General features: G+C 34.1%; 1 protein-coding gene across 1 annotated transcript in view; it reads right to left on the bottom strand.

The window, feature by feature from the left end:
- Positions 1-12,722, bottom strand: part of LOC121418043 (transcription factor IIIB 90 kDa subunit-like) — a 55,388-nt gene that overhangs the window by 27,960 nt on the left and 14,706 nt on the right. The window lies entirely within an intron of this gene.

A 12,722-nucleotide genomic window follows, 5' to 3' on the forward strand; every position in this document is an offset into this window, starting at 1 on the left:
CCCTTGTCTGAAAAATTAGTTTTGTTGTCATTACTTCCATCTCAATAGTAGTTCAGGGGAAAAAAATGTTATGTGCTTTGACACAAGCAGATACTTTTCTACCTGTAGACCAAATCCCAAAAATGTAAGGTAAATAAAGGAGATGAGAATTCACTTGAAACTAATTAGCAGATAATTAGCATTCAGACTGAAAGTTCATTAAATCAAGGCAAACATTTGCATAATACTATTGCATCCCGCCCCTATGCTGTATAGTAATCTATAGACCTACATGAACAAGGGTAGGGTAGGGTGCAATATTTTACAGGAAAGTGCTGGTACTAAGCTATCAATTATACTAAATGATACCTGTCACTTATATTATTGATATAAACCAAAAATCTGACAATTATTACATGAATAGTATTTTCAACCAATTAGCAATGTTGATGGTACATGTAGTTGGAATGTCGGCAGATGTTCAAATTTTACAATGTACTGCAGTTCATTTCATTATTCTGGTACATGTACTTTATTTATCATCAGTTTGAATTTCATTATTTCTCCAACAAGTATACATCTCTTTTTGGACATTTATCCCCCCAAAATAAAGATATTGATCATAATCAACCATTATTATTTACAGGTTGAAAATAGCAAAAGATTTGCCTCAGAATTTAAGACATTTTTAAATGCAATGTATGTGACATTTCATTCTCTTATGTATTGGATTGAAAGTGGGACAGTTAGCCGCCTAAGAGTAATGCGGATAATTCAATAAAAATTACGTTCATAAACTCCGAAAATAAGCCGCATTATTTTTACGAGCGCCCGTCCTGAAAAAGGCGGATAATCGCCATGACAACTGGACACGCCCCCTCCGATGCGGTTGTGTTGGAAAAGGGTGACCTTGTGACCGCACCATGGCAATTATCCGCATTATTTGGAAATGCGTTCATAAACTCAAAATCTTATCCCGATGCCGCTATTATGCGGATAATAGCAGCATCAGAGTAATGCGTATAACTCTTGTCCTCCTCCAATTTTACGACCAAATTATGCTGCTATTAGCCGCCTAATTCATAGTAATTGGGTTTATGAAAGGGGTATAACTTTGTTAGGGGCGGGTCAGATTTTATCCAAACTGTCACTAGTCTGCTTCTCTGATTTTTATCTTTTAGTCAGAACAATTTGCTATTTTATTTAGGTAAAATTCAAGAGAAGCTTACCACTTAGAAAGTGCTTGTTGTGCACAAGAAATAGCCTATATGTCGATTTCACAAATGATATTAACTGTTTCTTTGCCATTATGCCAACTACCATAACTTGGCTCAACAGCCGATCACAATCAAGATTTCCATGGTACACAGTATATTTATGGTAGATTTACCATTCATGTCGCTGTGTATAGTATACACGTCTTTGTGTAAAACAGGCACCTTATAGTAATAATTACATTATTTTTTATTCAGTCAAATTTCAGTGAAGGGGTCAGATTCTATCAAAACTTTCACCAGTCTGTACTGAGTCTTGTTCGAAACAACTTGGCATTTTGGCACGATTAAAAATGAAGGAACCTTTAGAAACTGTTATTCCGTCAAAATAGCATATGTTTTGTCACTCTACATGTAATCTAAAGTAGACTTTCAGTCACCTATTTTAGATGAAATAGAGATTTTCTATATTTTACAGTAAACAATTTTGTGCAAAATGATATTTGTTTACAACTTTACATGTACATGTAGGTACCTACAGATGCTAGTAAGACAGTAAAAATGCTGTTTAAAATTTGAACCTTGTTTCCTGTATGAACCTTACAGTAGTTGTTCAGCAATTTAAACAACCATGATCCTGTTGCATAAAAGTTAATATCATAGTAACTTTGCCATCGTGGAATGGTAATTACCATAGTAACGATACTGAGTAAGCCAATCAGAATCAAGGATTCCATGAAGGATACCATTGGGTAGCAAAGTTAATATAATAGTAACTTTTCTGCAATGGGGCCCATACTGAGAATCAATCATTAAGAATTAAACATTATTGTGAGAGATTTTATACACTTCTTTAAACAGGGAAGTGGTAGTTTCCACTTCCCTGTTTAAACAACTACTGTAAAGTTCATATAGTAAAGAGTGTTGTATAAAAAAAAGTGTTGTGTAATTGTGATATGATGAACTTTGACGAAACCCTGGTGGTACTTCTAATGAGTTTGTATGTCAGTAAACATGTTATTAAAAATTTATTGCCTACAGTATTTAATCTAATAATAACCCGGCTGTACCGTGTTTGTTATTACGCTGTGAGATGTTTACATCGTACATCATACGGTACCTACTACAGGATATGATGATGCACAAGGCCTGCACTGGCCTATGGGTGATATAGGTACTGTACTAGTTACATACATGTATGTACTTTATATTAAAATGAGGGATGTGGGCTTTGGGTTTGAAGTACATGTATGAACACAGGACAAGGTATAAAAATTTAATGTAAAAAAAATTAGTATACAGAGCTGCCGACCTTAACAAGTACATTCCAGTATGTTTAAAAAGCTGAAAATCGGTATTTTAGTGAGGAAATCTGTATTTTGGTGAGGAATCAGTATTTCCAAAGAAACAACATAGAAGATCACATGAAAATGAAATTTCGAAAGTATTTTGCACAAAACCATCAGTATTATTCTCATTTTTCATATTAATTACTGAAAAGCAAACTCGGTACTTCTTGGCAGCTCTGTGCACTGTGTCCGTAACGTACTATTTGAGCAATACAATGAATTATGTCCCATCGTGTTGTTAAAGGGGAAGTTCACCCTGAAGAAAACTTTGTTGTAAAAATAGCAGAAAAAATAGTAAAAAATATCGGTGAAGGTTTGAGGAAAATCCGTTAAAGAGCAAGGAAGTTATTAGAGTTCAAAGTTTTGGATTTGTGACGTCATAAACGAGCAGCTGTCCCATGTGTTATGTAATATAAAATGCATGAATTTCAAATTTTGTATGGTTCCTGATGACTTAATTTTGTTTTCTTTTCATGATCGGGTGTGAAATGATTTGTCTATTGATATACAAAAGGTACAGTGAAAACCATTTTCAATTTTCTGAGAAAATGACATTTCTCCTTTAATAAGTGCTCTGGTGGGTACTTAACTCATATCATAGCTAGAAGAACTGCTTGATAATCAACAGTTAACAGATATTAAGATAACATAAGGTCCATCCAGGGAATTCCCTGGTCTACCTATCATAGTTTGCTTTCTTACTCATCCCAAAAGGTTTTCCAACTGTTCTCCTTTGCATTACAATTGTTGGGCATGGTTAGCCATGCAAATGCATGAGCCCTGAATCATCCTCAGAAAAGGTGATGAATCCTTTCAGAACTGAACTAGAATTATCACCACAATAGGCATTTCAGGATTTCATACAATCCTATAAAGTATTGATATATTTTATTTCCTACATTGTATACAGTGTACATGTATCTCATGGCTCAAGATTCATCATGTACATGTAACTTCGCCTAACATGTTTTTTTTTTTTGAGTATCTAAATTACAATGTTTTCATAGCCAGACCCTCCCTCTTCTTTGAATAAGCCAATGAAATTTATTTCTTGCAGCATTCTCGAACTACATGTAAGACTTTATTTGATTCTTTACATTGTAAACACATGTGAGTTATGTAGGGAGATATTACCTGAGGTCATTCAACATTCTACCTCACAAAAAATATAGCAGTTTTATCTAAACGAAATGAAATTTATGCTCAAATTCTTTAGTTTACATTGTATTTCCTGCCAAGCCCTTCAACTATTGATCCATTTGCTCAATTGATTTTGGTTTTTTTTTTTATAATTTAGTCTTACAAGAGAACTCCCTTTTTCTTACTCATCTCCCGAGCGATTCCTATCACCTTCATAAGATTAGGGCATGGTTGGACAAGTTCATCATTTCTGAATCATTATCAAGAGTGTTGTGCCCTTTCGAGATACCTTCAACTAGATCATCACATCGCTTTCCCCAAGGGCTATCTTCAGGCATTCCATCTAATACCCACACACAAAAATGCCTGTCAAAATATTGACCCCACAAAAGAGATGATGTGTTTCACAGTTATACAACTCATTTCCTCCGCTTTTTCCCCCCACCAAGGGGGCACAAAAAAAAGGAGAGAAAAACGTGGAGATTGGTTCAAGCGGAGTCACCGTGAGTCATCAGGAGCGGCCCGAGGGGTGAAAACCAGGATTCTGTTTTTCCTAGTGTGGGCTCCGCGCTGCTTTGTTGAACTTCATCTTGTGGCAAGGGCACGTGCTCCTCTTTTGCCTTATTCTCTTTTCTCTATTTTCCCTTGTGAACTGCTGGTTTGAAAAGTCCTTGTCTGCTGTGGTTGTCAATGACGTTTATGAAATCAATTTACATCAACCTCACAAAATTCATGCTCTAAAAATCCTCTTACCACCCCCCCCCCAAAAAACAATAATGAAAATTATAATACTACATAGAATAAAACAAAAAAGTGATAATAATAACTAGAATTAATTATCACTGGAGGTGATCAATACCTCCCCCCCTCGCATTAGAACAGCTTTATATTAAGAAAATATGCAATAAAAATGTTTGCACATCTTTACACCTAGACCAATATGTGGTTCCAATTTAAAGAGAATTGGTTAAAAATTGAGAAAGTAGTTTGATGCGAAAGATTTGCACCTAATTTTCGACATTTTATGCCGTTATCATGGCAACACAATTTTCAACAGATACAAAAAATGTGTCTTGCAAATCTTTACCCCAAGACCATGTGTGGTCCAAATTTCAAAAGAATTGGTTGAAAATTGAGAAAGCAGATTTGATGCAAAAGATTTGCACCTAATTTTTGGCATTCTTTTGTTCTCTCATTGTTCAAAATTCAATTAACATAGGTGCTACTCCCCCTAATGTCTCCTGCTCTATTGCTGATAGAATAAACCTGTTGCCGCTGTTGGTTTCCCCTCAGTTCTCCAATTACATGTAAATATTGATTCCCCCTATGGTACATTCCGCTTTTAGATTATTATTATGATGATAATAATAAATAATGAAATGACAAATTCAACAATCCCTGAAAAACATATATCCAACGGGGAGGGGTTGGGGCTAGGGAACAGGCATTTTAATATATAAGCCTATAGTTATACTCCTTTATCACCAATAAACATGACAGGAATAAGGTCATCAAGACAATGCTATACATAATTCAAACGCTATAACAATTCCGTCTTCGGATTTAGGACTGACAAGGCCGGTTAATTTTTCACATTCCAAACAAACAACAATAACAAATGATCCAAGGACTTTCCATAAACCAGTGGAAGTGTAACAGCCCATCGGCCATCATAATCACTGACTTTAATCCCCATTTTCCAATGGTGTGGAAAATTAATTCAAGCTGTCAAACATCATTAAATCGATTTGAAAAATGCAAATAACAAGATTAAAGTAGAAATATGCCATTTCCCTTCTGTGAGGATGAATGGTAATGAAACCAGCTTCAAATTGGTATGAAATACAAGATCCCCAATTATATCTAAAATTGAATATAATTTTAGAGTTGATGAAATATGTAATGCAATGTTGAAATTTTTGTTTTGCACGAATTGTTTAATTGTTTGGATGACATCGATGATAATGTGATTTTATTTGCTGGTCATTATCAGTTTCCTAAAATCTCTTGCATACTTTGGTAGATATTTGCATTAACAATCTGGATTTCCTATCACAATAGGGATCTCATGGATGTTCATGAAACTGTTACACCTAGATTCAAGCTCATGTAGTGACGTTGATAATGAGAGTACCCCAAAACAAAAATCATTAGACCAAAGCTAAAACTTCATTATAATTTCCATTCAAAAATATTCCAAACTAATCTCACAATTTTTTTCTTCATTTTCTCATGTGTATTTATTAAGTGATGAGAGGAAAGACATAATATAACTGAAGTATTATTTTTATTGTTCTCCTTTTACCTATTACTTTTTCACACTGCATTTTTCCACCTTCTTGGTTAATAATTTACCTTATAATTGACTTTTGAAAATGAATTCAAAATTGTAATTATTTACATGAAACAAGTTTTTTGTGGAATAGATGGCAATATCTTGACATCATCTCTTGCCGTTACTCTGGACATCTGTTAAAATTCACATCCACTCTGAACAAAACCCTCCGGTGGCAAAGGAAATGAAAGCAATCTAACCTTTAACATCTGGGCATGTTTGTTAGTGATGACAACCAATAGTATGACCACTGGCATACCTATAGGGGAGCCGCAAATTGGAAGGACTTATGCCCCCCACCCATCGCCCCCATCCTAACTCCTCCCCCCCAAAAAAAAAAATAATAATGATAAATAAATGAATAAATTTTAAAATCTTGTCAATGATCATTAAAGTGAGTGAATGGTTTTGGGATCCTAAGTTATATCATTATGTCTCTCAACTTCAATGCTCAGCGGGGCACCTCGGATAGTGGATGCGCACCTCCAACCGAACCCCAAACAATATTAATAAATAAAAAATAAACAAACAAATATTTAAGTAAATAAATGAAAATCAAATAAACGCAAATAATAAAATTAATGAAATTTCAAATGATAAGTTAAAAAAAGTTTTTGAACAAATGAAAATAAAAACTAGAATTTAATTCGTCATGCGGACGAATTAGGTGGTCTGTCTTTATTCTCGGCATCATGATTACTATTACCATGTTCATGCATATCAATATGATCTTCATGATGACAACGGAATGCTCATTATGGATGGAATACTTGTGAAAGATGGGAGATGATAAAGCACTGTGAAAAGGGTCTCTTTGATGTATGACAATACATGTGATATGAAAAAAAGTAATAAAAATCTGTTTTATCTTGCTAAATTTTAACTTTTATACCATTGAATTATCATGAAGGATCATGTACGAGGTGGTAAAAAGAAAAAAAAATGGAAAAAAAATCTTGTTTACCCCAGGACTCGAACCTCCGCCCTTTAGAAAGCAAGTCAAATGCGTTATCCATTGAGCCACGATATTCCCCATAGAGAATACACGTAAGCAATTTTGAGAATTACAAATCCAATTTTGCAAGTGAAAATCGGGCATGATCCCGGCATCTGATCAAAAAATAGAGGGCACACTTCCGAAAGCTCAGAATCTCAGCTACAACATACTAAAAGCTCAGGGAAAACTGACAAGAAACAATGGAGATATGGCTCACGAAATAGAGGAATGTCGAATCTAGTTTTGAGAAAAAGTCATGTCCCATAGAGATTACACGCAAAATGAGGAAAAATGACATTCCTCTTTTGATCGCTGTTTTACGCAATGATGCTTTACTCAAAACGAAAAATCATGCTAACTGAGGAGAAAGAGTACATTCTAAACTACAAAAAAAACGAAATCTGGGCGAAAAAACGATTTATATTCGAGAAGTTACAATCAAATTTGCATAAATTTCATGACGTCATTTTTCAAAAAATGAAATTTTTAGTTTAGGCGCCGTTTTGATGACGTCATGATATAATTTAGGGACATTGGTGACATGAAATCGAATCTACAACTCATACTCTATCGATATATGAAAAAAAAATTGGGGGTCAATGGACTATTTAAAGAGCTACAGTGAATTTTCAATAGGCATGTTTTTGCCCATATATGGCCTATAGTGAGAGCTCGCGCGCACACGTGCTGCAAAGTTTAATGGGTGTTAATTTCGTTATTAATGGTTGTAGAAGGTTGATCAAGGTATCAAATTGTTCAGAATTTTATTATCAATGCAATGATGTAAAAAAAACGGTGTCTCTGTGTTGCGTAAGGGCGTTACGCGCGGAAGCGCGCGCGCGCAAATTTTTGAAATGCTTAAAATGACCTGAAACGTACCCAAAAAATTTTATAGGCCATTTAGAGAATTTTTTTACCTTTGACGCGCGCGTCATGACCTTTACATGACCTTTGATGACATTGACAGTTGACCTTTGACCTGAAGTTAATGTCATGTAAATATTGTTAATTTTTGATAATTGATAATGAAGATATGATGAAATGAAGAATTTTACAAAATGGCGCGTAGATGACGTCATCATAACCATATGACCTTGAAAAGCTTAGTATGCCGTCTCTATGATAGATTCTATGTATGACTAAAAAATCAGCAAAATTGATTCAGCCAATTCCGAGAAAAGTTGGCGACAAACATAGGTGACAAGAATAAAGAAAGAAATAAATAAAGAAAATTCTGACGAAATCAATAGGTGATCTGTCATAGACAGACCACCTAATAAAGAAAATATGAAAGAAAATCTACCTGTATATTAGGTACATCACTACATAATTGAATTCTATAGAACACTAGGGAGGAAATTATACTTGTAATATGACCATTGTCCTTTCCACCCATCTGGTTCAATGCCAAATGATGACATGGGGCCATATTCTCAAAGCTGTCAGGTCTCACGATTAATCGACTACCAACTAGTCAGGCATCCTCAAATCATAACATCTAATATGTCATGTATTGTTTACTCTGGTGAAAATGACATTGAGAACTGGCCGATGGGCCGAGGGGGCCAAGGAGTTTTCAAAAGCTCTGTAAAAATGCCAAGCAAAACGTAAATTTTTCATTTTCAGGGGGTACTTTTCAAAATCTGCTTAATGATCTTCAAAGGACAAGTCTACCCCAACAAAAAGTTAATTTGAATAAAAAGAGAAAAATTCAACAAGCATAATACTGAAAATTTCATCAAAATCTGATGTAAAATAAGAAATTTATGACATTTCAAAGTTTCGCTTATTTTTTAAAAAATAGTTATAACTTATATGAAAGAGCCAGTTACATCCAAATGAGAGAGTCGATGATGTCACTCACTCACTATTTCTTTTGTTTTTATTGTTTGAATTATGAATTATTTTGATTTTCTCGTCATTGTCATGTGAAATGAAGTTTCATTCCTCCCTGAACACGTGGAATTCCATTATTTTAACATTTTCTGCTTCAGGCAAGGAGGTACTAATTGTCGAATTCGTAAAAATTGAAATATTGTATAATTCAAACAATAAAAACAAAAGAAATAGTGAGTGAAGGACATCATCGATTACATGTCACTGAGTTGTGCATATCACTGTTTTATGAAAAGCAAAACTTAAGAATGTCATAACTTTCTTATTTTACAACCAATTTTGATAAAATTTTCAGCGTTATGCTAGTTTGATTTTTCTCCATAAATCAAATTCAATATTTTGCTGGGTGGACTCGACCTTATAATTTTTGTGGAATATCTCATTACTTGGTACTGATTAAGGAAGAAAATCTGACTTTCAATAATAAGTATCATATCAACTCAGCAAAATGACATTGACTCTCATCTGAATCAGGGGCGGATTCAGAATTTTTTTAAAGGGGGGCACATTTTCCCAAGGAAAAATTTGACAAGCAAAAAAAAAAAAAGGTCTTCATCACTTTCAAAAGGGGGGGCACACTTCTGTTTTAATGGCACTTTTACATTACAAATTTTAATTGTGCGTTTCAAAAGGGAGGGGCACGGGTCGTCTTTGCCCCCCCCCCCCCCCCACTGATCCGCCAGTGATCTGAATTGTCTGTTTACTTTGAATGACCTTTTAACTATAATAAATTGTAATTAATAATAGTCATTCATATCAAAGGCTATGGGCTATATTGTCTTAGAAAGGTAAATTCTTTGGAAGCAGAATCATTTGGACATGAGACATACTTCTCTATGACAGAATAGATACACAAATAACACAATCTAAAGTTATCAAGTCGGTACAATTTAACATCTGTCTTCACATATGGTGCATGAAAGTCACACAGAATGTAGAAGAATAAAATTAATAAATTATATTTTAAATTGATACATCCATATCGCCTAGAGGGGATTTGAAAGCTTTTTGATAACAAAGCCACATGAAGTCAGGTGCAATATCAGATACAAAGGATAAATCTCATTATTCTCGCCCACAAAGAAAAAAATATCCCCTTAAAACCTAAGGTGACACATACATAACACCAGCCCACAATAATGACCAAATCTGAGACTCAAAAGGCATTTTCACCTTCAAAAAAAAATCCTATGATTTACACATGCAGAATTGCAGATGCACTTTCATGAAAAATATGAAAGAAAATATTTGTTTAAAATGCCATTCAAACCATCTTGTGGTGGCCTGACAAAAGCAGAGACTTAAAAAGCATTTTCTCCTTAAAAACCAAATTTGAGACTAATATGGTGATAAATACACTGTCCATGGACTTTCATAGAAATTAAAAAGAATATATTTGTTAATAACACCATCTGGTGGTGACTTCAAAATAAGATATACCAAGGGCAATTGCTAGAGCTCTCTTTATTAAGGTTTCATACAAATATTTATGCTAAAGATAAGGACAGATGGAAGTTCAGAGCCCTCAAAAACTAGCATTTGGATGGAGCATTGCACTGCAGAATTCTTTAGCAGTGTTACTTCTCTTTACCATTAGTCTTCTGAAAGGTTCAAGGAAATCTTGATTTAAAAGAAATGGAAAATACTGGAGATTACCTAGAGATGAATGAATATATATCACTGAAAAAAAAGTATCCATAATTTTGGCTCATTTTATTTGTAAATGATGACATGTTTGTAATGCATCATTACTTTGTGGTAATATTGCCTGAACTCCTGTTCGATACACTTTACAGGTGTTGTTTGTGAATAAAGTTGACTACGCGTAAAAAATACTCATCAAAAATCAACAATACAAATGCATTTATTTCACTTTAAAAGCATCAATGTGTTCAATCAATTTGTCTTTACAATAGACATACATAAAGATGTCCCATTGCATGTACATATTTTTTTGTTCTTCATTTAAAAATATCATTTTTGTATTAGGATGAGGCTAGTGCCTGGTGCAGGAAACAGAAACAAAGATTTAACAACAATCTTTAAAACCTAGTTCTATAGCCTTGTCTTTCTATATGCATTGCATTTGAATCATGGATCAATAAATGAACCACACTTTTTTTTCAATAGCACAAAAGAAAATAGAAGAATAAAAGTTAACCTTCCCATGAAATCGACAGGTGGAAGTCAAAAAAAGAATAACAGATTTTCCCTGGTAAACAGCCAAAATCGCATACAATTGGTACACAAAGATAATTCACTTGTCTCTTTTTATTTCTTTTGTTGTTTGGTGCAGTTCACATGCTGACAACAATAGGGGTTTCTTTTCCCGCTCGACTAGACCACACAAGAATGACAAGAAAATGAACAATGGTACAACATCAGGAATAGAGTAAACAGACGAGACTGGGTCATTCCACTTGATAGCATTGTATCTTATTCATGGCAAATAATGCTTATAATTCAGATGATCTCAACATCTGTTATTTGTCATCGCTCTTTTCTCACCTTTTTAAGCAGACATGGATCAACAGAATAATTGCAAATTATCACAAATGCCAAACAGCTTTGACAGTACAGTATCTGATTCTACCCTCAAAACTCTTCACAATAAAGTGATAAAGCTTTGATAGCAATAATAACACAAAAATCATTGAAAATATTAACATAAAGATTGAAGGAAACCTTTTATTCGTATAGTTTTTCACAAATTTAAGCCATCATTGGAAATATATACAAATTTCTTTATTTTCTTCATTTCAATGATTTGTTCTATTTTCAAGATTTCAGACCTTCATTCTCTAATGTAATCCCCTGTATTTTTATCCTGGTTTTGTTCAGAAGAATTTAAACCAACTAAAGATCAGGAATTCCTTTATTGGCCTTGGACAACACATTCTTTCGCCATCATTTGAACTTCTTTAGACAAATGTATTCATACTATCATTTATGACATTAAAATGACATAAAAAATATTGTATTCATCACCATCATCATTACTGCAATCATCAACATCATCATCCTTAAAGATAAATTCCAGTTTTGGTAACGATCTCAAAATGACTTTTTACAGAATCTAATATAATGACCACCCGAGTGTCTGTTTGTATGAATAAAAAATATGTGCCAAAGGATTCTGGAAGAAATTGTGTAATTGCTGAGAAATAAGCGCGGATTCGGTCACTTCCGTCGGGTCTTTATTCCAGCAATGATAATACACTGTCCCACGTGTGCCTATCTGTGTTGGTGATCTTCAGTGTGAACATTTTTCAGCGTAGATTTTAAGATTTCACAAAGTTCAGTGTATGTAACTGTACCAGATCTAGATCCTCGATGATATACTGATAATTAAACCAGGTTTTACAGACTTTCTCATGAAATCAGTGTTTACTGCAACTACTGGAATTTCTCTTTTAATGCAACTATCTTCATCAACATCATATCATTGTCATCATTATCATAAATGCAATTATCATCATCATCATAAATGCAACCATTATCATAACTGCAGTCACCATCATTTTCACCACCTTTACAGAACCAAACATGGAGAACAAGTCATGCACATCCGAGGCACCAACAAAAATTAATCATGCCACCCCACAGCAACATAAAAACCGTTCATAAACTGAAGTGAAGCGACAAAACTATTGGCCAAAGTAAGATTTTTTCTTATCTTTGTCATTGAAATAACCAAACCCATATATCCTTCAATTTTTTGAAATATTTCCCCCAGGGGGGGCAGTCAAATATATTGCTGTACACATGAGTGACCAAGGAATTTCCAAACACCCCCTAAACAAGTTTTTCTC

Source organism: Lytechinus variegatus, chromosome 7, assembly GCF_018143015.1.
Source record: "Lytechinus variegatus isolate NC3 chromosome 7, Lvar_3.0, whole genome shotgun sequence".
NCBI classification, from domain to species: domain Eukaryota; kingdom Metazoa; phylum Echinodermata; class Echinoidea; order Temnopleuroida; family Toxopneustidae; genus Lytechinus; species Lytechinus variegatus.